Source organism: Corvus hawaiiensis, chromosome 12, assembly GCF_020740725.1.
Source record: "Corvus hawaiiensis isolate bCorHaw1 chromosome 12, bCorHaw1.pri.cur, whole genome shotgun sequence".
Lineage (NCBI taxonomy): Eukaryota > Metazoa > Chordata > Aves > Passeriformes > Corvidae > Corvus > Corvus hawaiiensis.
Window position 1 is genome coordinate 11,944,424 of NC_063224.1, and position 23,579 is coordinate 11,968,002.

Consider the following 23,579-nt stretch of genomic DNA (forward strand, 5'->3'; position numbering starts at 1 on the left):
TTTCAATATTGGAATAAACACAAGCACGCTTCTGGTTTTTTAATACTGTTTTCTGTAAGAAAAAGATCAGGTCCCTCAATATTACACATAATACAAGAGAAGAAATTTTGAAATAGGTCCCACAGAGTGAACTGGGGCAGGAAGAGGGGGCAGTGCAACACCAGAACATTTTCCCTAATGTTTATTTATTTTTGCTTTGACACAAATACTGACAGACAATGCTATAATCAACTCATAGAGCAAGTTATTAAATCTCCCCATTAAAGTTGAAGCTTTGCCAACCAGCTAACCTGGGTTTATATTTTACAATCTTCACCTGCCCCTTTTTCTTTGAAGAATTCAAAGAGAATTCAGTAATTACTTCTAGAAAAGTGAAATACATTTTCAAAATTTACTCAAACAATTAACACAATAATTGCAAACATAATTCCTAATATTCAATGCTCACCCCTGTTAGAAAATGTTGAATGGACCTAAAAATTATTTTTAAAATTGTCACCCATAAAACATGTTTCGATTCTGGCATTACCGTTTTATTTTTTAATTCTCTGATTAGAATACCACTTTGCCCCTTAAAAAAAATGATAAAACTATTATGTAAAAAAGATTAGCTACTTTTGGTAAGGCAGGGAAATTCTACATTTATTTCACAGATGCCAGAAAACCTTTCTTATCATTCTTAAATAACAGCAGAAATCATAAAAACAGAAAAAGCACAATTTAATTCATTTTTCTAGACCTGTTCCTTCCTTTGCCTTAAAAGATTAACTTTCAAAGCAGCTGTGAAATCACTGATGTAACTCTTTTCAAGCCAAAGGGAAAAGAGACCAGTAAATACTAAACAGTTGCTCTTTAAAGCATAGCAAGAAAGAAAAAAAATATAGCCGGTTTCTTTAAAAGGGTTAAAAAACATTGGCCAAGAAAAAGGTCCCTAACACTAGGTTATTTCACTGAGTTCTTTGTGGGTTTTTAAAATTTATTTTTAATTTAATGGTTAATTTCAAGAGGAAAAAAAGGTTGCCTCCAAAAATACCAAATGCCCAGTAGTTTACACACACAGTTCTCCAGGGAAGAAAAAGTAGAATCATAGAATGATTTGTGCTGGAAGGCACCTTAAAGATCATCTTGTTTCACCCCTCTGCCATGGGCAAGGACACCTTCTACTATCCCAAGTTGCTCCAAGTCCCATCCAAGCTGGCCTTGGACCCTTCCAGGGATGGGGCAGCCACAGCTTCTCTGGGCAGCCTGTGCCAGGGCATCCTCACCCTCACAGTGAACAATTTATTCCTAATATCTAACCTAAACCTACTCTCTTTCAGTTAGAAGCCATTCCCCCTTGCCCTGTCACTTCATGCTCCTGTGAAAAGTCCTCCATCTTTGGAGATGTGAATTCAGTGATAATTTAACAAGAATCAAGCTTTCACACATTTTATGAAGGTAGCTCTCATGAAACAGCAATACATTCTAATGTTACCTCCATCCAAATTTCAGGGTTCTGTATTATTATTAGATGGAATATTGTAGAATACTGAACAATCATCCCTGGATTTTTATTTTAGAAAGCATTCAGCACCTCCAGGTAGTGAAAATTCAGCCATTAAAAGGCCACTCTGCCCTCCACTTTGTCAAGTGGGACAGTCCTGGCAGTCTACTACTGCACCTTCATCCTCCACAGATCCATATACATATTTCAACTGTGCACACTTTAGTCCATACATATAGGCCCCCTCTAATACATTAACTCTTATGAGAAAGATTATTCCACTATGATCCAATTGCCAGCCAGCACACTTTTCAAGATCATTCTACTTCTAAAATTGAAAGTCTGAGCCATTCAGGACAACATTAATCATGTATCACCTGGGAAAGCTTTGCAACTTTAGCAGCAAACACTGATCTGCCAATTTAATTTACCCTCCTATGGTAAGAAACTCAGCTTTCATGATCTTAGGTTTCCTGAAGTTAATACAAGGAGGAATAACCACAAAGTTGTCAGATTTGTGAAGAACCCAGCAGAACAGGTAAAACGATGATGCTCAAACTATCTGAATGCAGCAACCTTTATATGAGCTTTACAGAGACCATATGTAAACCAGAATGTACTGAAGCAAATGAAATTCTAAAACAAAATAATTACTTAATTACAGATCCATTTGATACAGACAAGCAAAAAGAATACTCCTGTAAAAACGTCAAATTAACATCTGTGGAAACTGCATTCTAATGTTTCACAATTCTTCCAACACTCACATACCTCATTAAACAGAAACAGTCTTTGTGACCAGCTTCTAAGCAATCTTGACTCTGCATTAGCAGTGTAAAGCTCATAATAAATAAAAAGTGAAAAGCTGTTTTTTGTTGGGTTTGGTTGTTTTTTTCTTGGTGGTGAGGGGTGTTTTTATGTAGCTTCATCTTAGTAGAAAAGATACAACTTCAAGACCTATAGAGTTATAGATGGATAAGGTAATAAGTAAAACTGTACTAATCTAATCTTGCCTCCTGTTTCACTACACTTATTATGAAGACATGCAGTATATGTAAACAAAACTTTTCTCTTTGACCAAAAAAAAAAAAAATTCCAGGAGACTCATATCACTGAATGTCAAAGGAACTTTGAAAAGTATATCAAGGATAACTTTAGAGTGGACATGAATCTAAAGTAGAAATTACTCAATTTTTAGTAACACTACCAAGGTATACTCATTGCCAAAACAAAGCATTCAAAATCCACAAAGTAGTTTTAATTAAGATAGTTGGTCATATTAAATATCTTATGCATTAAATGTTACTTGACAATATAATTAAAACTATATCTAGACTATATTAATACTATATATACACTAATGTATAAGTAATATAGCTGTTTCAAAATTCTGCCTAAAACAAGGAAGTTATAGCAGTTGTAACATTGCCTCTTTTCACTTGAAACATCATTCAAACACAGGGCTGACTTGGTGCCAGTAATCCTGGGGCATAATATGTATTTGTTAATACAGCAAATAATAACACCTCTACCTTGCAGAAGTTTCCTATCCATGAAAATAGAAGTTTCTACTCCTGAAAATAATTTTTTAAGAACAACAAGGAGACAAAAGTACAGTTCATCTTCATTCTGCTTCGTAATATCCAATACTAAAAACTGAGCTCCATAAAGTTTGGTCTCTTAGATCCACATGCAGTCCTTGCTTCCTCCTGGAAATTTTGGCCACTGTTTTGTCCACAAGCCCAGTGTGATAGTAAGTGCACCAGCAGCTGGCAAGAAGTGAAGCACTTCCTGCTGGTTCAGCCAGACATGCAGCAGTGCCACAGTAACACACAACAGGTCTGCCAACTGCAGAAACCTGGCAGACCTCCCAGATGGCATCTCACTGCATGAGTCATAAATGATGGAAACGTTTACCAAAAAACACTTACAAACAAAATCATCATGTTTCACACAGATCCATCTTAATTCCAAATCCAGAACATAAATTGGCATGTACATGTGATTAATTCCAGCAAAGACTGCTGAATTTGAAGCACTTACCATGCAAATGTAAACATAAATACAGTTCTAAAAAGTCTAACAAGACTACTTCAGTGAAATGGATCACGATGTGAAAATTGTTATTAACTTAAACATGAAATCTACCTCCTCCAAGAATGAAATGTTCAGGCAACTTCATGTAAATTCATGAACCTAAACATCAGCCCTATTTAACAAAGCCACATATTTGTTATCATCTGAGCAAAAGCAAGTAACACATCCATAACGAAACCTTGGTACCTCTAAACAGCTGTCATTTGAACTTTGTCCCTGAAGATGATCAGAGCTGCAGGGTCTCTCCTATGAAGATAGGCTGAGAGAGTTGGGGTTGTTTAGACTGGAGGAAAGAAGGCTCCAGGGAAACCTTAGAGCATCTTCCAGTACCTGAAGGTGACTTACAAGATAGGGATATTTTACAAGGGCATATAGGAATGAGACACAAGGGGTAATGGCTTCAAACTGAAAAAAGTTCAATTTAGATTAGCTATAAGGAAAAATTCTTCACACTGAGGGTGGTGAGGCACTGGCACAGGTTGCCCAGACAAGCTGTGGCTGCCTTATCCCTGTAAGTGTTCAAAGCTAGGTTGGATAGGGTTTTGAGAAACCTGGTGTAGTGGAAGGTGTCCTTGCCCATGGAAGGGGATTGGAACTATGTGTTCTTTAAGGTTCATTCCAACCCAAACCATACTATGATTCTACAAGTTTAATTTTAAAGAAAATTGTTTCTAAAAGAACCAAAAAGAATCCTCTCGAAAAGAAAAAATGAATGCACTTGAGAAACTACAGGAACACTAGAAAAGAGGCATATTTATTACCATCTTCCCAAATCTTCTATATACACTTAAATCTAATTTTTTGAGGCTCAGTAAAAAACAGCAAACTAAATGCTGCACTAAAGAAGGAACAAGGCAGGGAAGCAGCAGCAGCAATCTTTCTCTCCCCAAAACAGATTTGCTCTGCTTTTGTAATACGGCTTTAGAGTTGTCAGCCACCAACCTCCACAGCTTCTGCTATGCTTGCTAACCCATGACATTTGGGCAAGTGAAGTTATAAATACTGAGACTTCCAAGAAACCGGATCCTTGTGCACATCATGCTGGTTGACCTTGGAGGACATTTTGCCTCAAGAGACATGACTGAGACTAAATTCATCTGCATTTCCATTTTGTAATCAGTTGTAGATAGTAAATCTGGCTGCTGCTCTTTGCATAACAATTCACCCTTGCCATCCTGTTCAACTAACGAATGCTACCCTTCCACCGAGGTCACACCCAGCCTTCACCAAAGCCTACAACAAAAAGACGTGCTTGTATCAGTCTCTCACTTCTTTTTTTCCTTTCAATGTCATATTTCACACAGGTCTAACAAGGCTGAGGAGAAAAAGAAATATAAAGAAAAGGCAAAAAAAGCATCTTTATACCACTTTCTGCTGCAACCAATCAGGAAGAAGCACAACCGATTCTTTTCACAGTTCTTTCCATAATGATATCTTGAACTGGCATCCAAGTAACCCAGTCTTCATCAAGACATATCCAATAAGGAACAGCCTGTAGACAGTTGATGATTTGTGCATAAAACTGAGCTGCACAGTTTATGTCAAAACTCTTCTAAAGACAGAAAACAGTCAGGAGGAGTTTGAGGTTGTATAAACAGATCAAGTTTTAATATAGGGTTATCTCCAATGTGTGTTTGGCCCAAGGGAGAAGCACCAAGAGCAAGTTCTCAATTTTTATAGTCTCTAAAAACAATATAATTTGCAAACGCATCTTAGGTAGTAGCTACTTTATACTACCACTTCATTAAGAACACTTAAAAAGGTATTTAAAAATTCATATTCGTTGCCATTTAAGTCAGGAATTTACTTTTAATAAACACATTCTTGAGCTGTAACAGTAAAAGCATCATTCAAACATCATTTCCTGTACTAAATTTTACCCATATTAACAGACTTAGAAAAGCATCAACCACAAACATGTTGGTGATGGAAATTTCCTAACGCAAGCAGTCTTTATAGATTTCTGCTATTTCAGAGCAGGTCTCCAAGGACCATTTGAATCCATATTAATTTCCTTTCTGGCAGTTATGCGGCCATGTATGAACTGCACTATTTCACTTTTAATCTGTCAGTAATTTAGTAATGTGTAAACTAATTATGCACAGATATTAATGTAATCAGTTTGGGGAGCTATAAAATCAATGCATTTTTACAGACTGTATTAAAGAGAACTGCATTATTGTAGTCATATGCCTGTTCCTCATAGTGTCATGGAATTAAAATAATTGAGATCCATGCATCAATACATGTTCCCACAACCCACCCAACAATACAATAGTATAACTTTCTATAAAGGACAGGTCAAGTTTTTTTGGTAACATTAAAATTTAATTTGCCTGAAAATAATATGTGGCTTCCTATTAAGAAATACACATTTGATGACATCTCAGGTTTCCTGCAGTGAACTAGAAATGAACTGGCTAGCAACATTTCATCCATAATTCAACCCAAATACTCGGCTGTGCTCCAATGGAAAATGTACAGGAAAGACTGTAACTACAACTCAGCACTGGGGCACATAAGGTAATCAAGAATCACATTTTCAGCATCGTGTAACAAGTCATTAAAATTATCAAGCACCACTGTATGTTCAGGCATACAAGAGGAACACTATCAACATGCAGCAGCTAAGGTGTGCTGCCACAGACCTTGCTCTGCTCTCACATACCCAGCTGCAGCTCATAACACAGGGCATTATGGCTCTTCCTCATTTCTACCTCTGTCACGATCAAAGGCCTCTTCACTTTTCCATGCTTTTCTACATGCTAATTCCTCTGGTTTCTGTTATTCAGGTCATCCAAGACACACATTTCACTTGTAAAATTTAATAATGCCTTTCACCAACTGTACTTACCACCACATACACATGCATCAGGCCAAGCAGGACAGCAAGAAGGCAGTTCTGAAGTTACTTTAACAGTTAAGACTCCATCTATTTTCTCAGATAATGATTTCCAAGGTAAAAGGAACTTAATTATCTTAGAGAAGCACATTATTCCTTTCAGATTTATTTAAAAATATCAATGAATTCAAAGGTCTGCCACACTGAGAGCACTACTCACAACATAACATGAGCAGTTAGAAGCAGCTGCCCATTCACTTACAAACATACAATTAAATTATGTGTCAAAGTATCATGATACAATTAATCCACCCAGATTTGATCTGCTGCCAAAAGGCCTGGCCTTTTCCTCCTCTCTCTGCCTGCCCCTACCTGGCTTCTGCCTGCACACCCCTGTGGCCCCTCCTGCCTCTTGCAGCTCACAGGCAGCTGAGGGCTAGGGCAGCAGACTACACACACTGCAGGTTATTGGACAAATAACACCAGTATGCAGAGATAAACACAGCTTGCTCACAAGTAAATTAGTACTTGCTGCTGGTAAAATTAGCGCTTTATACATGTAAAAGATAATAAGACCTCGAACTTTTCATGTTACCCTAGTATTGATTTATAGGTATAAGTTCATTTATTCAGATACATTAACAGTACCTTTTAAAGAAACAGCAATTTAAAACTTCAAAGCACATCTACCTGTTCTTGTGCCCTAATATGGAAAAGGAGCTTCACAGAATTAACTTGAACTTCTAACTGGGCTGGCAGTACAAAAGCACTTGTATCTGGCTTGTGAAAACCTGTCAGCACAGACCCGAAAAGGCCATTTACACAGTCACCTCGCTTTTTCTTTTCTCTTTTAAAAACACAGACACTTTTTGACTTGGGCATAAACAGCAGGGCACACCTCGCACGAAGTCTATTGCCAACAAAATGCAAACAAGAAAACCAGCTATGTTCACCTGGTCCTTGTCGAACTTCAACGTGTGCTGCTTCCCATGGAGCTCCCACACTGAATTCACACCCGCTCCACGGGATGGGGTCCAGGCATCCCCAGTGCTCCCCATGAGTGCTGCTAGGGCCTGGTCCACAGCCCCCGCATGGGCAGGCTGCCCGAGAGGAATAAAGCACAAAACCCACAAAGCATCACCCTCCCAAGGCTTCCCACAGCCTCCTGCCGCGCCCTCCATCCCGCTGGCTCAGCTGCCCCCTGCAACACCAAGGCCAGCCCAGGTAGCCCATGGCCACCCGCGTAGCGCAGAGAGGTCACCCCGCCAGCCCAGCACGTGCCTCAGCCCTGGCACTCCGCAGGGGCCATGCCAGCAGAGAGCCCCCACACACCTCCCCAGGAGGCTCCCGGAGCTGCTCGGAGCAGCAACCTCAGCGAAAAGAAACAACTCCATTAAGAGTTGTTTGTGTGAGCATATCAGATTACCTGGAATGTAAACCGCATAAAAAATATATATTTGATATGCTGTAAATCTCATTAAAGCACTGACATGAACCCAGGTACTTTTTGTATTTTCTTCTACTTAGCAACATTTGTAGCAGTACTTCAAATGTATGGCTGCTTTCTGTGTGTTTCTGCATGGTAAGGAGGAAGTGAGAATACTTGTTATTATACTTTTTTCTTGGAACAATATACTTAAAAGTTGTTGTGCCATTCAGACTTCTCCTAATGATGCTGAATACACATCAGTACACAATATGAAGATGCAAAGTGTAATTTTAGAGGCTCTAATTACATTTTGAATTCAAAACACATCACAAAAATTATTTGAATGTTTTCATGAAAGTCGAAAATCCTACAACTGCTCCACTTCTACTAAATCCCTGCTCCTCTGAAACCAAGAAAATGAATATTCAATTTTTTTTTCCATTTGAGTCCCTTGACATACTATTGATTCACTTTATTTTCCCAACAATTTCTGACATATTTCCCAATGTGGATTACTTATGTGCTTTGATATTCATTTTGTGACTGTCTTTGAAAAGCACTTAAAATTAGAACTGCAGCAACTGGAGCTACAAACCAGTGAGCACAGCCTTTGGAATCACTGTGGTCACTGCTACTGGTGTGTACAATAGACTTCCAGCATCCAACCTACTGAGTATTAACTGACCGCAGAAGGCGTTTAAGATGTAGGAATTAAAGAATTCATTGGTTTATGACAACATTATTGAAAGAAATAGAACATCTTAAGCATGTTCCTTCTGTGTTCCATCTCTGCATGGTCTATTTCAGTTCTGTTTAGCTGGGACACTTTATGTACTCTTTGGGTAGAACTGGCCCTTGTCCATTGCTTGATGTTCCCTTTTTGATAAGGAATTCCTTTCACGTGGAAGTAGGTCTTCTGCTGGCTCACTCTTAGACATGGAAATGTGCATATAAATTCTGAAAATTCTTGAAGATGGCCAGTTCTTGCCTTGATACCTATGCTGGTGGTGGGGGGAAGGTTGACTTCAGGAATATGATTTCCTTATAAATGTGTGTCTTGAATTTTCTGCTGCTGAAGATGATTGGTTTTCTTATAATAATGATCTGAACTGGCTACATGGTGTTTTCTGATCTGGATTCAGACAAAATGTTTTTTCACCAGGAGCATTCAAACTTGTGTTTCTTTGATCCAATCCTCCTCTTACCTGAGATCTCTGGAAGTGGATGGTGCAGTTACACCATGAACAGTCAAATTTTCCACCCTTCAACAGGGACTAGTCAAATCATGTACCACCACAGTAAATGACAGCACTTGAATCATGTGTGATTTTTGTATTTTTTTTCCCACCTGGTTGACTTAATAAACCTTTAGCAATTTTCTTAATCTGAGATTAGCCTGGTATGAAGCATGACATTTTGCTTGATTGGATAAATGTGTGCAAGCAATTGAGATAAAAATCAGATTTGAGAACTGAGTATTTCCACATATATAACTTTTGAGTTATTTTAATTTTTTTTTTTTTTTACCGATTTAGGAGCATTTGTGAAAACACTGGGAAGATGCTCTGAAGGTGAAGAAAACTTTCTAAGAAGTTAGCAAAGCAGTAAGTCATGTAATTAATTTGTCGTGTTTTAATAACTGAGATGATGCAGGTCCACTCTTCTGGGGATACACATTATAGGAACACCATTTTAAATGTAAACCAAAATTTAATACCTGCAGCAATGTATTAGTTAAACAATCAAACAGAAAGAAGTTCCTCAAACAACAAAACCACAATGTGAAGACAGTATGTGTGTGTGTATCAGGCCAGAATAACATTGAGCTGTTCTGTTTGATTCTGATTTTCAAAGCTTTTTAAGCTTTATTCTTATTGGCTTTTTGAGCTCAGATTTTTAAAAGCCTTTTTCTAGGTAGTTCCTTCAATTTTGGAACCTGAATAAAGTGAGCCCATTAAAACTTAGTAATTCTTTTTAAGCTTCTTTATGAAGGAGGTTCCAAACTGGATTAATTCAAATTACTACCTTGGCAGTATCTAAGCACCTAATGCTAATGTAATTACTGAGATTTCTACTTTACATGGAACCTGTATCACAGTTATACTTAGGTAAAGTTTAGATCCCAGGGTATCATGATGATCATCTAGCTATATTTTATATTTCGTATTTAAATTCCTGATGAATTCTAAATCAAAAAAGAGGATCAATTTGGCAACAGACATTTAGCTTTTATTCTATAAAATACACTGTTGTTAAATTGAGAGAAGAGAAAGATGTGTAGGAAATCAAGTAGGATTGATGTTTAATTTTGAAATTGAAATACCATTTCTTAAGAAAAATACTATATTGAATAATTCCATTTCTTCAGTTTCTGGACTAGATTATTAAATTAAGAGGTTGTTTTCTTGAAGTTTCCTGATATCTTCACTTAACAGTTTCATAGGAATGAACTCATTGTTCTCCTTAAAGTATGACTTTTTCTGCTTCATAATGAAAATTTTCTGGCAAGCCATCCTTAGAGGTCAGTTTAGTTTTCTAGACTAAAATGTCTTCTAGATGAACTGACATGGACTGATATCAGCTACTGCTCTGAACTCGAAATTACTGGGGATGCATACAGGGCTCTGAGAATGAATGCAGGACTTCCAAGTTCATGGCTCACTAGTGTTTTCCAGGTTGGTGACACAGAAGTGACTTCCTAGGGCAGTTGTGTTGACAGTGTGTGAGTGTGTCTGTGCATCTATTGCTAAAAACTTTTTGATTTTGTGATTCCAGAATAAACGTGGTGGAGAGCTGGAAATCTGAAATATTTTTCAGTTCTGTGAGTCCTGGGAATATAAGGAATGGTTAGAAGAGAAAGTTCTTATTCCCCTAAGAGGGAAAGGTATAATGTGGCATCGGCCTTTATTAGAAGCCAGGGAAGCCAGAGGAGCTACCGACCTTGGAGCAAAACTCTACAGGAAAGGATTTATTAGTTTTACTCCTTCAGAATCTGTTTGGTTTGGTTTGGAAACATATTTCATTTACCTGAAGTAGAATTACAATTACTGTGGGAAAAGCACACAATCAGAACAGGAACTGACTAGCTAGATTAGAGAACTTGATGTAAATAATGCTGTCAAATGTGCATGTTCTTGTGGAAAAAGGCTGGACAACATATTTTCACTCTTTCTCTCTCTCACCTGTATGTTCACAACTGGTTCTTCTCAAGCAAGCTTCAGTTTTGGAGAGTAAATTGCTCATTGATATTGTCAGAAAGTAGTTCACTGTCTCAAATCCTGTGCTGGTACCATTAGGTTATTTCTGAGAAAGTTTACCTAGCCCAACCTCCTGCTCTGAGCAAGAGTGACTTCCCAGTTGGACAGAGTTCCTAATGATTTATCTGTCTGAATTCAGTAAGTCTCAGAAGCTGGAGATAACATAATCTCTTTAAGTGTCTGTTCTAATTATTAAAAACCTATTTTTTCTAAGGCCTGCAAGACTTTCTGCAGAACTGCTACCTACTCAATTGGCCCTTAACCTTCATTACTGTATGAACTGGTATTCCAAAAGAGGTTCTTTTCTCTGTGAGGGTTTTTTCTGACTTGATGAGATCCCTTTGAATATAAGGTGCTTCCATCCACAAGCAATTTGGCATCATCTGCAAACTGGAGGATACCCAAGTTGCATTTCTGCTTGGTCATGTGAAATACCACTTGGATCTATCATTTGGATATACGGAAAATTAGTCTGATTTGAAGTAAATATTGCATCAATCACTAGGATCTACTAAGTTCTTAGGATGGAAAAAGCATCTCTAGCAAAGGAGCCTGGTAAAGACTTAGAGTCATCGTGGTTTGTCCATAGAGTTCTCTTAATATCTGTATTCATGTAACCTATAAAAATTATTTTGGGGAGATGGCAGAAGTCTGCCTCTGAATCATCTCCTTGTGGTCATGATAGAGTGTAATTTTGTACTTGGATCTGCAGTTTGGCACAGAGGGTATTTTGTATCTTCAAGGTTTCTGTATCTGCTGACACATAATCTTGGAAGCTTTGAATCTGAATCAGACTCATTTGCTACCTTTAAAACATATGGGTTTTTTATATTCCAAAAGACATGTCTTCTGGCTCAGTTTTTTCCCTAAAGGCTTCTTGTCCCTGGATTATGCATGTCCTTAATAAGAGGGGAGGGTGTTCTTCTATGGATATTAAACAATATTCTCTAGGACTTGTGCTTTTGAGGTGAGGGTAGCAGCAACAGACTCCAAAACGTTGCAGGGGTGTATTTGATCATATTTTACTTCACCAATTAAAGCCAGGGAGGGGATTTGGGTTTAAACAGGCCAGCCCTCAAAGAAGAGTTGAAACATGTTCTTTCTAAATATGATGTAGCATAAATGTATTCAGGAGAATTAATATAAATTCAGCTCAGAGAAAAAAGGTATAAATTTGCTTTCTCTTTAAACTCCCATGTACTGCTTGGGTACTGTGGCTTAAATCTGTTCAGGAAAATGCAATGGCATAGATGTTACATCAAAAAAATCCTATTTTCCATTGTTCTTTCCACTTCTTGTTTTTCTACTTAGCAAATCTAAGAGAATTTGAAGACGTATTTTAGCCATCACTCAAAACTTCAGTTTTCTTGTTTCCTTCTCTTTCATGTTCTCTTTTACATTTTTGCAAATTCCTTGAGATGTGTGTTATTTGCTAGTGTCCATTACTACATGCTTGCAAGGAAGTACCTTCTTCTTTCTTATGCTCTCATGCAGGTCAGATTTAAATATCCAGTCATTAATTTATCACAAGAGGGTTTTTTTATTTAGTTAACTCACCCAACAGCACACTTATGTCTTCATAGGTAAATATACTCAATATCTGAGAACTATTAGTCCTGAAACTATTTTTGTGTGCTAATCTAAAAAAAGAAAAATATTTAAAGCCATACTATTTTTTCTGTGTTTCTATCAATTCATTTTTCTGGCACACTGTCAGAATTTTCTTTTAAGAAAATATTTTGAAAAGGCACCTGCTTAGTATCTTTGGAGGCACTAACTCAAATGGAACTGTTAAGTCTCTTATTTTTATGAAATAGTGTTCTCAGAGCTCTGGCAGTAATGATCTTAAATTAGGTGACAGCTTAAAATAGGCAAGGAATGACTGCTTTAAGATATCATTCCATCAAATGGCTAAACATTATAATACATTTACCCTAAAAATGTCGTTAGAATGCCTAGTAAGATATTGGAGTTTATGCTTGCTTATGATTGTTTGCATAGATTTTGGTAGGCTGCTAACATGCTTAAACAAGTGCTCATATATAACCTTTACAGAACTGTGGCAGTGGTTATACAAAAGAATCAATATACTACACTAGGATATTGAAAAAATAGGATTTTCTACTAGTTAGATGCGCACCCTTAACTAAGGCTCCCAGTACAACCCTTGTTACTTTGCTTGCCAGTTTTTTTCAATCTGTAATATATTCTCATAGAAATTTGTGACAATTTGCTCTAGCTCCCTGTGTACATTTATTTTCCATTTTGAAGGGCATAATCTTATTTTTCAGTATGAGGGTGTTTGGTTTTGTGAGTGTGTGGGGCTTGGGCATGGGTGTGTTTTGTTTTGTTTTGTTTGTTAAGGAGATAGGAATGTTATGAATCCCGTGGCTTGATCCTTTCAGGATCCTTTTGTAGCAAGTTTTACTGGGTCTGCAGCCTGTAATGGCAGCTCCTTCTGCAAACAGGCAAGGTGTCTGTGAACTCAAGGGCACAGAACAGAAATAACCAGGACAGCAACAGAGATCACAGTATTAATAATATTGTAAAATACATTAGTGGTATAGTGCAAATCACAATTAAGGCTCTGTTGGGTGGAGACAGGTCTAGTGTAAGGTGTCCCTGTCCACAGCAGGGAGCTGGAACTAGATAACCAACCCAGAACATTCTATGATTCCGTGTTCAAAGTGAAACAAGTCCATCCTAGCCCCTAACTTCTGTGACCAGTGCTGAGGGCTTTGGAAACTGCTGTCAGTGCTGTAACACCCATTGTGGTGGAACTGCTTTTTGGGCTTTGAATTCTAGATTTTCTTCTTCTACACTGTTTTTTCAAATAACAGCACTGTGTATTGGCTCTGAGTTTTTAATGGTTGTCAAATTCCTCATTTTTAATGATTGTCTTAATTTTCATATGCTAAATTTGTACATTCTCAAAATTTTCAAAGCTGCCGGCACAATGTATGTTATTATTTGAGGTTGTTCTTGCAAATTCTTTAATTGGTTGCAGAAGTATTTATAGTACTGTGTTAGTGGAAAAATTGCATGTCATTATTTTGAAACAACAAAGATCTGTTTGTGTTTATTTCTCATAGACATTTACATTTGTAGTTGTCCATAAGCAAGCAATGATTCACAATCGTTCTAAATCAGGATCTAGTGGCTTCAAATATTCAGTAGTCCATGGGTAATCATTCTTGCACAGTAATATGCTTAAAATGGAGTTTTGAATTGTTTTTGCCATTTCCAGTTTTAACTTCAGTTTATTGTGGCCATGGGCAGTAGCTTGAAAATGTTTCAGTTGGAGAATGTTAATCTTTGATAAATGCCATGTTATGGATAAGTACTTCCACATTAGTTCAAAGCATATGTATCTCATTTCCATGCAATTAAATAATATTCAGTTCCTTAAAAGTGATACCTTGCTGAGGTTTTTTTTTTCTTTTCATAACACATGTATCAGTTCTCAGTGAAGCTGTTAAATAACTGGGATTTCTTACTGATTTAGTCTGGATAATATTTAATTAAAATGCAGTTTGTGACAGGACTTGTTTTGGCTGCAACAGGTTTTTTTTTTTTCTTTTAATTGCTCTTTTTGTTAGGGGCACTTGGCATGAATGTGGAAGAAATGTTTCCTGTCCCACAGAGACTATAAAAAAAATGGCTAATCCAAATTCCCTTGAAATTTGTGAAAACAAATGTCTTTTCTGGTTAATTATTTATAAGACAGTTTTCATGTTTTTTTCAGATGTTGAGGTAATTTTTCAATTTTTTTAAAATTTTATGTTATATTTAAAAGTGATTGAAAGTGAAGTCTGTACCTTTACAACATCATGCCTTTATTAAACTCAGGAGAAAATCCAGCTCTGTACTGTTATCTGTGATCCTAGAGGTTTCATCTGGGTTACTGGATTCTTGGCACATGGATATTTAATATATTTGCAAGATGGTAGGTGCGTAGGAGTGTTTACTTACAACTTCAATCCAGTGTGTTTTACACAGCTTATAACATCTGTAAGAATACTAGGAATCAGCAAGAATTTAGTAATTTTGGTAGAACAAAATTCAAGTGTTTGTAAGTAAGGCTTGAAACAGCTGTAAATCTCTTGACTGATGATTAATTTTTCTGTAGTTTTGTGCTATACTAAACCTTTACAAAGCTATGAAGGAATTGAAAGTCATGCTAGATGTCGATATGCTAAAGATGCTGACAGGAGTTCATTTTTAGGCTGTGCAAAGCAGGTAATATAGTGCAGCTGGAGATACCACTTTGGATCCCTTTTTCTCACCTTTTTTTTCATTATTGTTGTTGAGGTTTGTTTATTTGCTTCTTTGTTGTTGATTGTGTTTAACAACTATTTTCTTAAAACTAGTGCTAGAAACTTTCATGTGTCATCACACTGAAGAGATTACTTAGCACTACAGTGACAAAGTTATACTTAGTGCATAACATACTGAATCACTGAAATACAGCAACAGTTCTCTGATATAATTTGAAATAGAAACATATTGTGGGATCAACAATGCCAAATAAAATTTTATAAACATATTCATAGGATAGAGAGTATTCTAAACTAAAGGCATTTTTTATTTTTTAGGTTCTGGTGTGTGGTACTGCTGGCAAAGAAATCTGATAGGCCTGTTCAAAACTTTTTATCTATTACTTGACCACTTTCATCTTTTCCTATGTACACCAGTGCCAACCAAGATTATTTTTTGTCTCCATACCTTCTGTCCTGTGGTATAGACACACAACGATGTGCTATCCTTTGTATTTTCAGAGCTCAGGAGGCTCTTGTGCTGGCTGCAGGAGGAGGAGGGAGTGCTGGTTTCATTCCTAGTTTACTGCTTGGGAAAGCAGACTGCTCTGAATTTATTTTTTAACCTCCAATGTTGCACTAGCTAAAATTTAAAGCATGGAATATACTAATTGGCGTTAATTGTAGATGTAAAAAAGTCGTTTGACTGTGAGTTGTTGGGGGGAAGAAAGAGAGGGATTCTTTCTTGATTTTTTGTCCTGAAGATTTGAGCTGGCTTTTGCTGAATTTGGTAAGAGACTGCTTCTTCACCAGGCGTTGAACTGAGTTCAGACCACACTCAGCTCGGACCGCTCAGAAATAGGATTTCCAAAGTAGCCTGTCCTATTATTCTGAAATATGAGTTCTCCTAACACTGCTTACCTGTTTCTTGCTTGTATTGCCCAGAGTGCTGTGTCTGTTCTCCAAGCAGGGCAGCTGTTTATCATCAAGCTGTCACAGAGCACACTGTGGCCAGGACCCCACAGTGGGTACTGAACGTGTGACATTTTTGGTATGCACATGTACCAGCTATGGCCTCTACGCACCTCATGAAACAGGCATCAAGTAAACAAATTAATTTACAGAGAGCAGTCAGAGGTGTGAGTAGAATCTGGGTTTCCCATCTATAGAATTCTGCCACCACGGTTTAAATGGTGTCACCAGGGCAGGACTGTCAGACACAGCCCCATCGCCTGCACTCTCACAGTGCGAGGGTGGTGCTTACACAAACAGCTCTGCTAAGGCTGCACAGTTTGGTTTTGAGTTTTAAATCTATGGCCACTGCTCATAGGTAAACTATATTAAAAGAGCTATCATTTCAAAGGCCTGGATGATCCCATTTTGGGGAGAAAAGTTTTTTTTTTTTGTTGATGTAGCAAACAATTGCTGTTAAAGCGAGATTGGTAGTAGTTTAAGTACCAACAAAACTTTAAAACAATAAATTTCAACAATAAATTTGCTCACCAGTCATTTCTCAGAAAGTGTTACTAAGGTCATTTTATATTTCACAGTCTTGAAATATTAACATTTCAAATATCACTTTTCATCTGCTTGCATATCTGTAGCCTGAACAAAATAAAAATACACTCTTCTTTGGTTACATTTATACATTTTTTAATGTCTTTATTCATTATAAACCAAAATAAAATATCTGTTTCTGTATTTAGCATTTATTAATTAAGGATTATTCTCCGATAGAAACTGTTCTGATAGCCTTGTTTAAGAAAAAACTCTTCCTGGATCCAACAATCACCTAAATTCCTCCCAAAAGACAAGGTATCTAGATTGAAGAAGAAAATAATATCCATGTAATAGTTTAAAGTGAGCACTTCCCTGGACTGGGACAAAGGAAATTCAGCAATCTTTTTTTTTTCTTTCAGAAATCTGCTCAGATTTCATCTCTGTATGATTTTCAGATGTCTTTACAAACACATCTGACTCTTTGTCTGTCTCTCTCTCTTACTGTCTTTCAGTTTGTACCGCGAATCCGTTCAGAATTCTCCAAATCCCGTGGAACTGAGGTAAGCGGCATGGCATGTTTTTAGGTTTTTGATCACCCGAGGAATTGGAGCCCATTGTTCAAACCAGCAGATGGTGCTGTGCAGCATCTTATGGCTCCTCAGATCAACTGGAGTCATTTTTGAAGCAGAAAACTACTTAAAAGTTTCTAGTGCAATTCCTGAGCTGAAACAAATGTTTGTGGAATTAAGTAGTGATTTCCTTTAAGTCTGGGGGACTATTTTAGTGGGTATGTTTTCAGTCGTTAGATGTTAACATATGCCATATATTGTTTTGTTTTTTTCCTGATGGAATCAGGGGTACCCAAGCACGGTTAAACCAACTGTAACTGTTCATGTCACTTAGTAAAGGTTTGAATTTTCTGACAGAATAACTAATAAAACTTTAATATTAAGAGCTAAAATATTTTAGAAGAGAAAAATTCTGGAAACTGTAAGTAAAAACAGCAGCTAACCTTTTATTTATGGAATACAGATGAGGGAAAGTTTGGGGTTTTTTTCTTTCAGCAATAACCCTTGCTGTGTGAATAGTACAAACCAGTTGAAATATTCAATTATATACTGCATACTGAGGGCATAAAAACATACAGGAGCTAATGCAACCTTGATGTATCTTGTAGATTGAAAACTGCTTGTAACAAATGAAATTATCTTGTATTTAGCTTCAAAATTGCAGTGTGGCTGTGCATTGCTCTAGGATTCAGTTATTTAACAAAAGGGTTAAGTGAAAATTCTGGTGCAAGAATCAAATATGGAGCACTTGAATAGTAAATAAGATTGTTCCAAGGTTTCAATTTGTTGTATTAGTCAGTGACAAGTACAACATTTTTAATGCATGCCATAAGATTAGTCTACCCAAAGTAAACAAGCAGTAGTCTGTGTTCATCTCCAGCAATTGGTTCGGGTTATATGTATGCAGCTTTGTCTCTGATAATGGATTCAAGTTCAACATAAATAAAAACAGTGTACATTAAGGAGGATAAATATCTAATTGCCATAATCTGCATCTAGAATTGAATGGATGTAAACATGCTAACCACAAAAGACAATTCCTCAGAACAGAAAGTAGCTAGTTGGATGATTACTAGCAAAATATCTGTACTTCTTTTGTCTGTTAAGCCTTTCCTCTTTAAAGATGGAAACTGTAATTTTTGAAACACCTTTTAAAAATCATAACATTTGAACCTTTTAAATATGAGATGAAATTATATTATGTGGTTTATATACATTTTCTGGCACTGCAGTAAAATGCATCTTTTGTAGGTTGAAAGATTGTTAGACTACTAAAAGTTTTGATATAATTTAAAATAGTTTTTTTGCAGAACTCAATTTAAGCTCTGAAATTATATTGCTTTTTACCTCAACACTTTAAAGAACGAAGGAATGTTTTTTTCAGTATGCACGAACAAGATACAAACAGTATTTTAGGTTCTTTGGTTACAAGTGTTGTTTAAAAATGGACTTAGTTTGAAAAAGAATGTGGAGTATTTGCTTTCAAAATGCACAGTATAGGCCCAGCAGAACTGTGTTTCTGACGAGCAGCCTGGTTATTGAAACTTGCATTTAACAGAATTCAAAACTATTAATGCTGGGGTTAGAAGTTTGAGGTAAATATCTTGGCTTAGAAAACTACTGGGAAAATGTGACTGATTTGAATAACACATATTGCTTTCCCAAGAGCCCGGGTTTGTTATTTCTCACAACTGGACAATATATTTAAGGAGCTGCATTCACCTGTTTACTTACTTAAAAAACTAAAACCACTCTCTTTAATAGAATTTTTTTCACTGTTTTTTTAAATGTTTGTTTATACTGAAGTATATTTGGCTTCTGATAAACATAATTAAATATATTTCTACCTTCTAAAAATCTAGGAGTCTCAGATTTACATTGAATGTGTAAGACATTGGAGCTAAATGCCTTGTGCATTAAAAAAGATAAATGTGGTAAGGAAAATGTAGGATTGATAAATTACAACAGATGAGGCAGAATTTGAAAACACAGTTAACCACTGTGGCAATATTTAGACCTAGTACCTTCAGGTCAAGGCTTTGATTGTCTCTTATGAAGCTGATAATTTTTTTTAAAGAAAATCTATTATCTAAACAGACATTTCAGAATTTGAAGCCTCTTTGAAATGACTGTAAAATTGTGATATTTATCACAAGTTTTAACAGTTTCAAAACTTCTAAGAGAAAATGCTGACAACTATTTGTAGTTAAATTACTTTTGTCAATACTTTTGTCAGGTATATTTTTGTGTAATTTCTGTATAATTAATGATTTTAAAAGTTAACAGTAGGTTTGCAGTATTATTGCTCCGGGGCTAATGGGTGAAAAATTGTAGTTAGGAGCTCAGAATCAGTATCACATCTTCAAGATTGTAGTAATATAGATCAAAATGTAGTAATACAGATCAAAATGTATTTCCAGTATACTAATATGGGCCTGCTGTCACTGGATTGTGAAAATATACTTCCTCCCCACACAAAACTAAAATTGCCCATAGGGAGTGCTAAATCTTGTAAAGATTTCATTATATTTGTAAATAAGAGATATATTTCTAATGTTTTTTCTAGGGGAAAGTAAGCTATTTTTTCTTTACATAAGGCAAACATTTTAATATGATTTTCAAAACATTAAAATTTGAGGATATATTTGCTTGTAAATGTAAATTATTAAAATTGTGATAGAGTGCAGTCTAGTTTCCTCAGGTATTTCTATTTAATATCCTGGAAATGAATATTGAAATGACTAAATTGCTTGTCCTTGAACTCATTGCATTACTACACTTCATCTCACTTCATCATTTAGTTTGTATGGTTTCCAAATCTACGTGATTATCATCTATTAGTACCCTTGGTGACAGAGGGCAGGACACTGTTGTATCAGAGTTAATAAAGCAGAAACACTAGCCTAATTACTATGGAGGTAAGCCATGCTGGCAAGATTTACCTTTCACATAAGGCCTATATGTGGTTAACACTTACAAATAAAGATGGATAGATAGGCATCTATGTCTGTGTGTTTCTGTCTTATGTTGACATAATTCATTTTTGTATTACAATTTTCGATATAGTCTCCTTTTCTTTCCTTCTCCTTTATATCCCTGAATATATTACTGTAATCGTTCTCAGATGCTTTATGTTCAATTTTGAAAACTTAGCTAGACATGGAAGCTTTCATCTGAGTTAAACTATTATGCAAATATAGTGTAGGTGCTCTCAGGCATTGCTTCTACCTCTGCAAATTTATATTAACAAGTGTATATTGTATATATTAATTTCAGATTTATTCAAAATGGTCTGTGCATAGCAAACTGAATGCACTTGTCATGGTAGTATTAAATAGAATGCATCCAGAATATTAAACATTATTTTGTATGGAATTTTAATTCAGAGGTCTGTATTAGTATATATTTGTATGCAAGTATGTGCATGCACGTATACATAGAGAAATCAGTGCCAAAAAACCTCATTTTGCTGCCACTGTGTTATTATTCATCACGAAAATATAGTTTTAGCCCACAGTTCCTATAAATCAGAGAGATTTTAATGATGAACTGACTTAACTATACTTAAAACCTCTACAAGTAAACCACATATTTTAAAGATAGGTAAGTTTCACCTTGGCAAATACAGGTGTATTTAATTTGCTGGAAATTATGTCAGTCTGGAAACTTTTGAGTCTTTGTCCGAGTGGTATTTATGATAATTTTGTTCTGAAATGATGCAGTCTTTATTCAATAAAAATAAATACACACAAGTTATTGTGCTATGAGACTGCAAAATGTTACAGTAGTTTATACAAGACTTTATATAAAATGTTTTATTGATTGAGTCTGTGTCAATTTTAATTTAAGCTTTATGATTCAATCTGTGTCTATTTTTAATTTAAGTGGATTACATTCCGTAAAGATCCTTTTACTGTATTGACTTGGATGTACCATATTATTAGGTACTATGAGTTCAGCTTCTACAAATCTGTTAATACATAAAACCATAAGAAGCCTCTTATGCTCAAACCAGGTTAGAGTGAAGACATCAGATTAATATTTGATCATGTAGAAGTGCCCTTAATCAGATTTACTTATTTCTCAGAGTGTTTCTGCAATTATCATAATTGTTGTGCTAAATATGTTTGTCTTTATATCTGGCTTTGGGCATAATCTTCTCTCTTGAAACCCTCTCATTGTGGGACTTGGATTCCTGCACAAAACCCAATTAATATTAAGATGACAGTCCCTGATGAGTTCCCAAGGAGCCAGCAGCTGAGCAGACTCTGTAACGTTCTTAAGTACAGACTACTTGAATGATCAAGAGCATCTGAGGGAGACATACAATTCAATAATCCCTTTCTCAGGAAAGTCAAGAGTCCTGTGAGATAAGAGTGAAATCAAAGGAACACATCAGAAAGAAAATGACTGGTATAGTCTTGTAGTGTCTCTATTAAAATGCAAAAGTTATGGATTTTTTTAGGGGTGATGGGAACCTTTTCTGTTTTATTGATTTCTTTTTATAGTTTGATGATTTCTCTAAGATTATCTTAAAAGCTTAAAGAAAAAAGAGACTTCATCAAAAGGTATTCTGTGTGACAGGCACATACATACATTTTGTTTCCATTATATTAATTAATACAGCACATTTCAGTGGTTCTTAGTTTTGAGACTTAAACTTAGGCACTTCATGTACATGGTACATTTGTCACAGATGTTTTTTCTGATGGTGACCCACAAATGATAAATAAGACACATGTGACTTACACTGTAAAAATTCTTCCTTGAAAATACGGATTTGTAGAAAAGAAATGCTGTTTACTGGTTTTTGTATCCATCAAAATGGCAACAGCTGCTCTTTTCTGATGCCCTCTTCTATGATCTAATAGCAACAACTAAATTTACTCTCTGATGATAGTGTGCTAACCTATTGATTTGTAATCAGAAATTGGTTTCCTGTCACTTTAAAAGGGAAGCACTAAGGGGCAGTAAAAACAAGCCTGTCTGTTCTAGATGAAGCTCTGGTTCAGGCTCCATGCTGTACGTTTTCTTATTTTAAAGAGTACACTATTTTTTTTAAAGAAGATGCTTCAATTAATCTGAAAATGCCTATTACTTTTTATCTTATGATATTGTACAGGGTTCACATGTTTGAATTGCTCTTGAAGTCCTTGTTATATCTGTAATCATATCCATAATTAAGATTTTATTCTTTTAATGATTGTATGGCTGAAGCTGATATTTCTAGAGGTTAAAAAACACAAACCAAACAAAACATCTCAATGCTGGTAAGTGTTCTTTCACTATAGATTTACATCATTAACAAAGTTTCATTATCTGAAACTTGTTAGACAGTAAGATAGTAAATGTTACTAAGTGATCAAAAATGCTCTTCTATATCTTTGTTAGTGTTCCTGCATTGTCCCTTAAGTTTGTCTTGTGTATTTCACTGAATAGATTTATTCACGTAGTTACATAAAGATTTGTTTCAAAACCAGTAGGACTGTAATGGAATGCAGCACAGGCACTTTCTAAATGCACATTTTTAAGTCTTACTCATCCTCTGTTTTTAGTTCTGTTTATTGTATATTATGGTAAACTTTGCAGCTGAGGACATTATCCTAAGAAAGTCTAATATTACATTAAAATTATGACCTGCCAACATAAGCATTTTTGTTCATTTTCCCATGCCAAACTAGACTAAATTATGAAGGATGTGAAATGAAGTGCATTCTAGTTTTCCTCTGCCTAATTAATATTCAAAAGAATCAAGAGGGAAAAGTAAATACCCAAATCATACATATGTATATGCCTTTTAAGCTTTATAATAAAGGCAAAATAACCCCTTACTTGGTTAAAATCCAACTTAAGAGTCAACATACAAAGGTGACTGCTGTATAATATTAGACATATCTGTATTATGTGGGCACGTTACTGCTCCACCAGAATCTCTCAATAGTAATTATTATGCCAAGCACCCTGTTGGCACAATTACACTAAAGCTCTAATTAGTAGCAGTAAGATTAGAACCCCTACATGTTAAATCTGTAGAAGCAAAGCTGAGTGAAGGATTTAAAACAGTTTCAAAACATTGTATTGTCTTTATTACAGTCTTTATATTTCAGTAAAGAAGGGTTTTCTATAAAATGCACTTAAAATAATCT

General features: G+C 35.9%; 1 long non-coding RNA gene across 1 annotated transcript in view; it reads left to right on the plus strand.

Moving 5' to 3' along the window:
• Nucleotides 1-22,440: 22,440 nt before the first annotated feature.
• LOC125331893 overlaps nt 22,441-23,579 on the plus strand; it is a 262,213-nt gene continuing 261,074 nt past the window's right edge. Inside the window, exon 1 of the long non-coding RNA XR_007206254.1 lies at nt 22,441-22,703. This is a non-coding gene — a long non-coding RNA (uncharacterized LOC125331893). The remainder of the gene's footprint in view (nt 22,704-23,579) is intronic.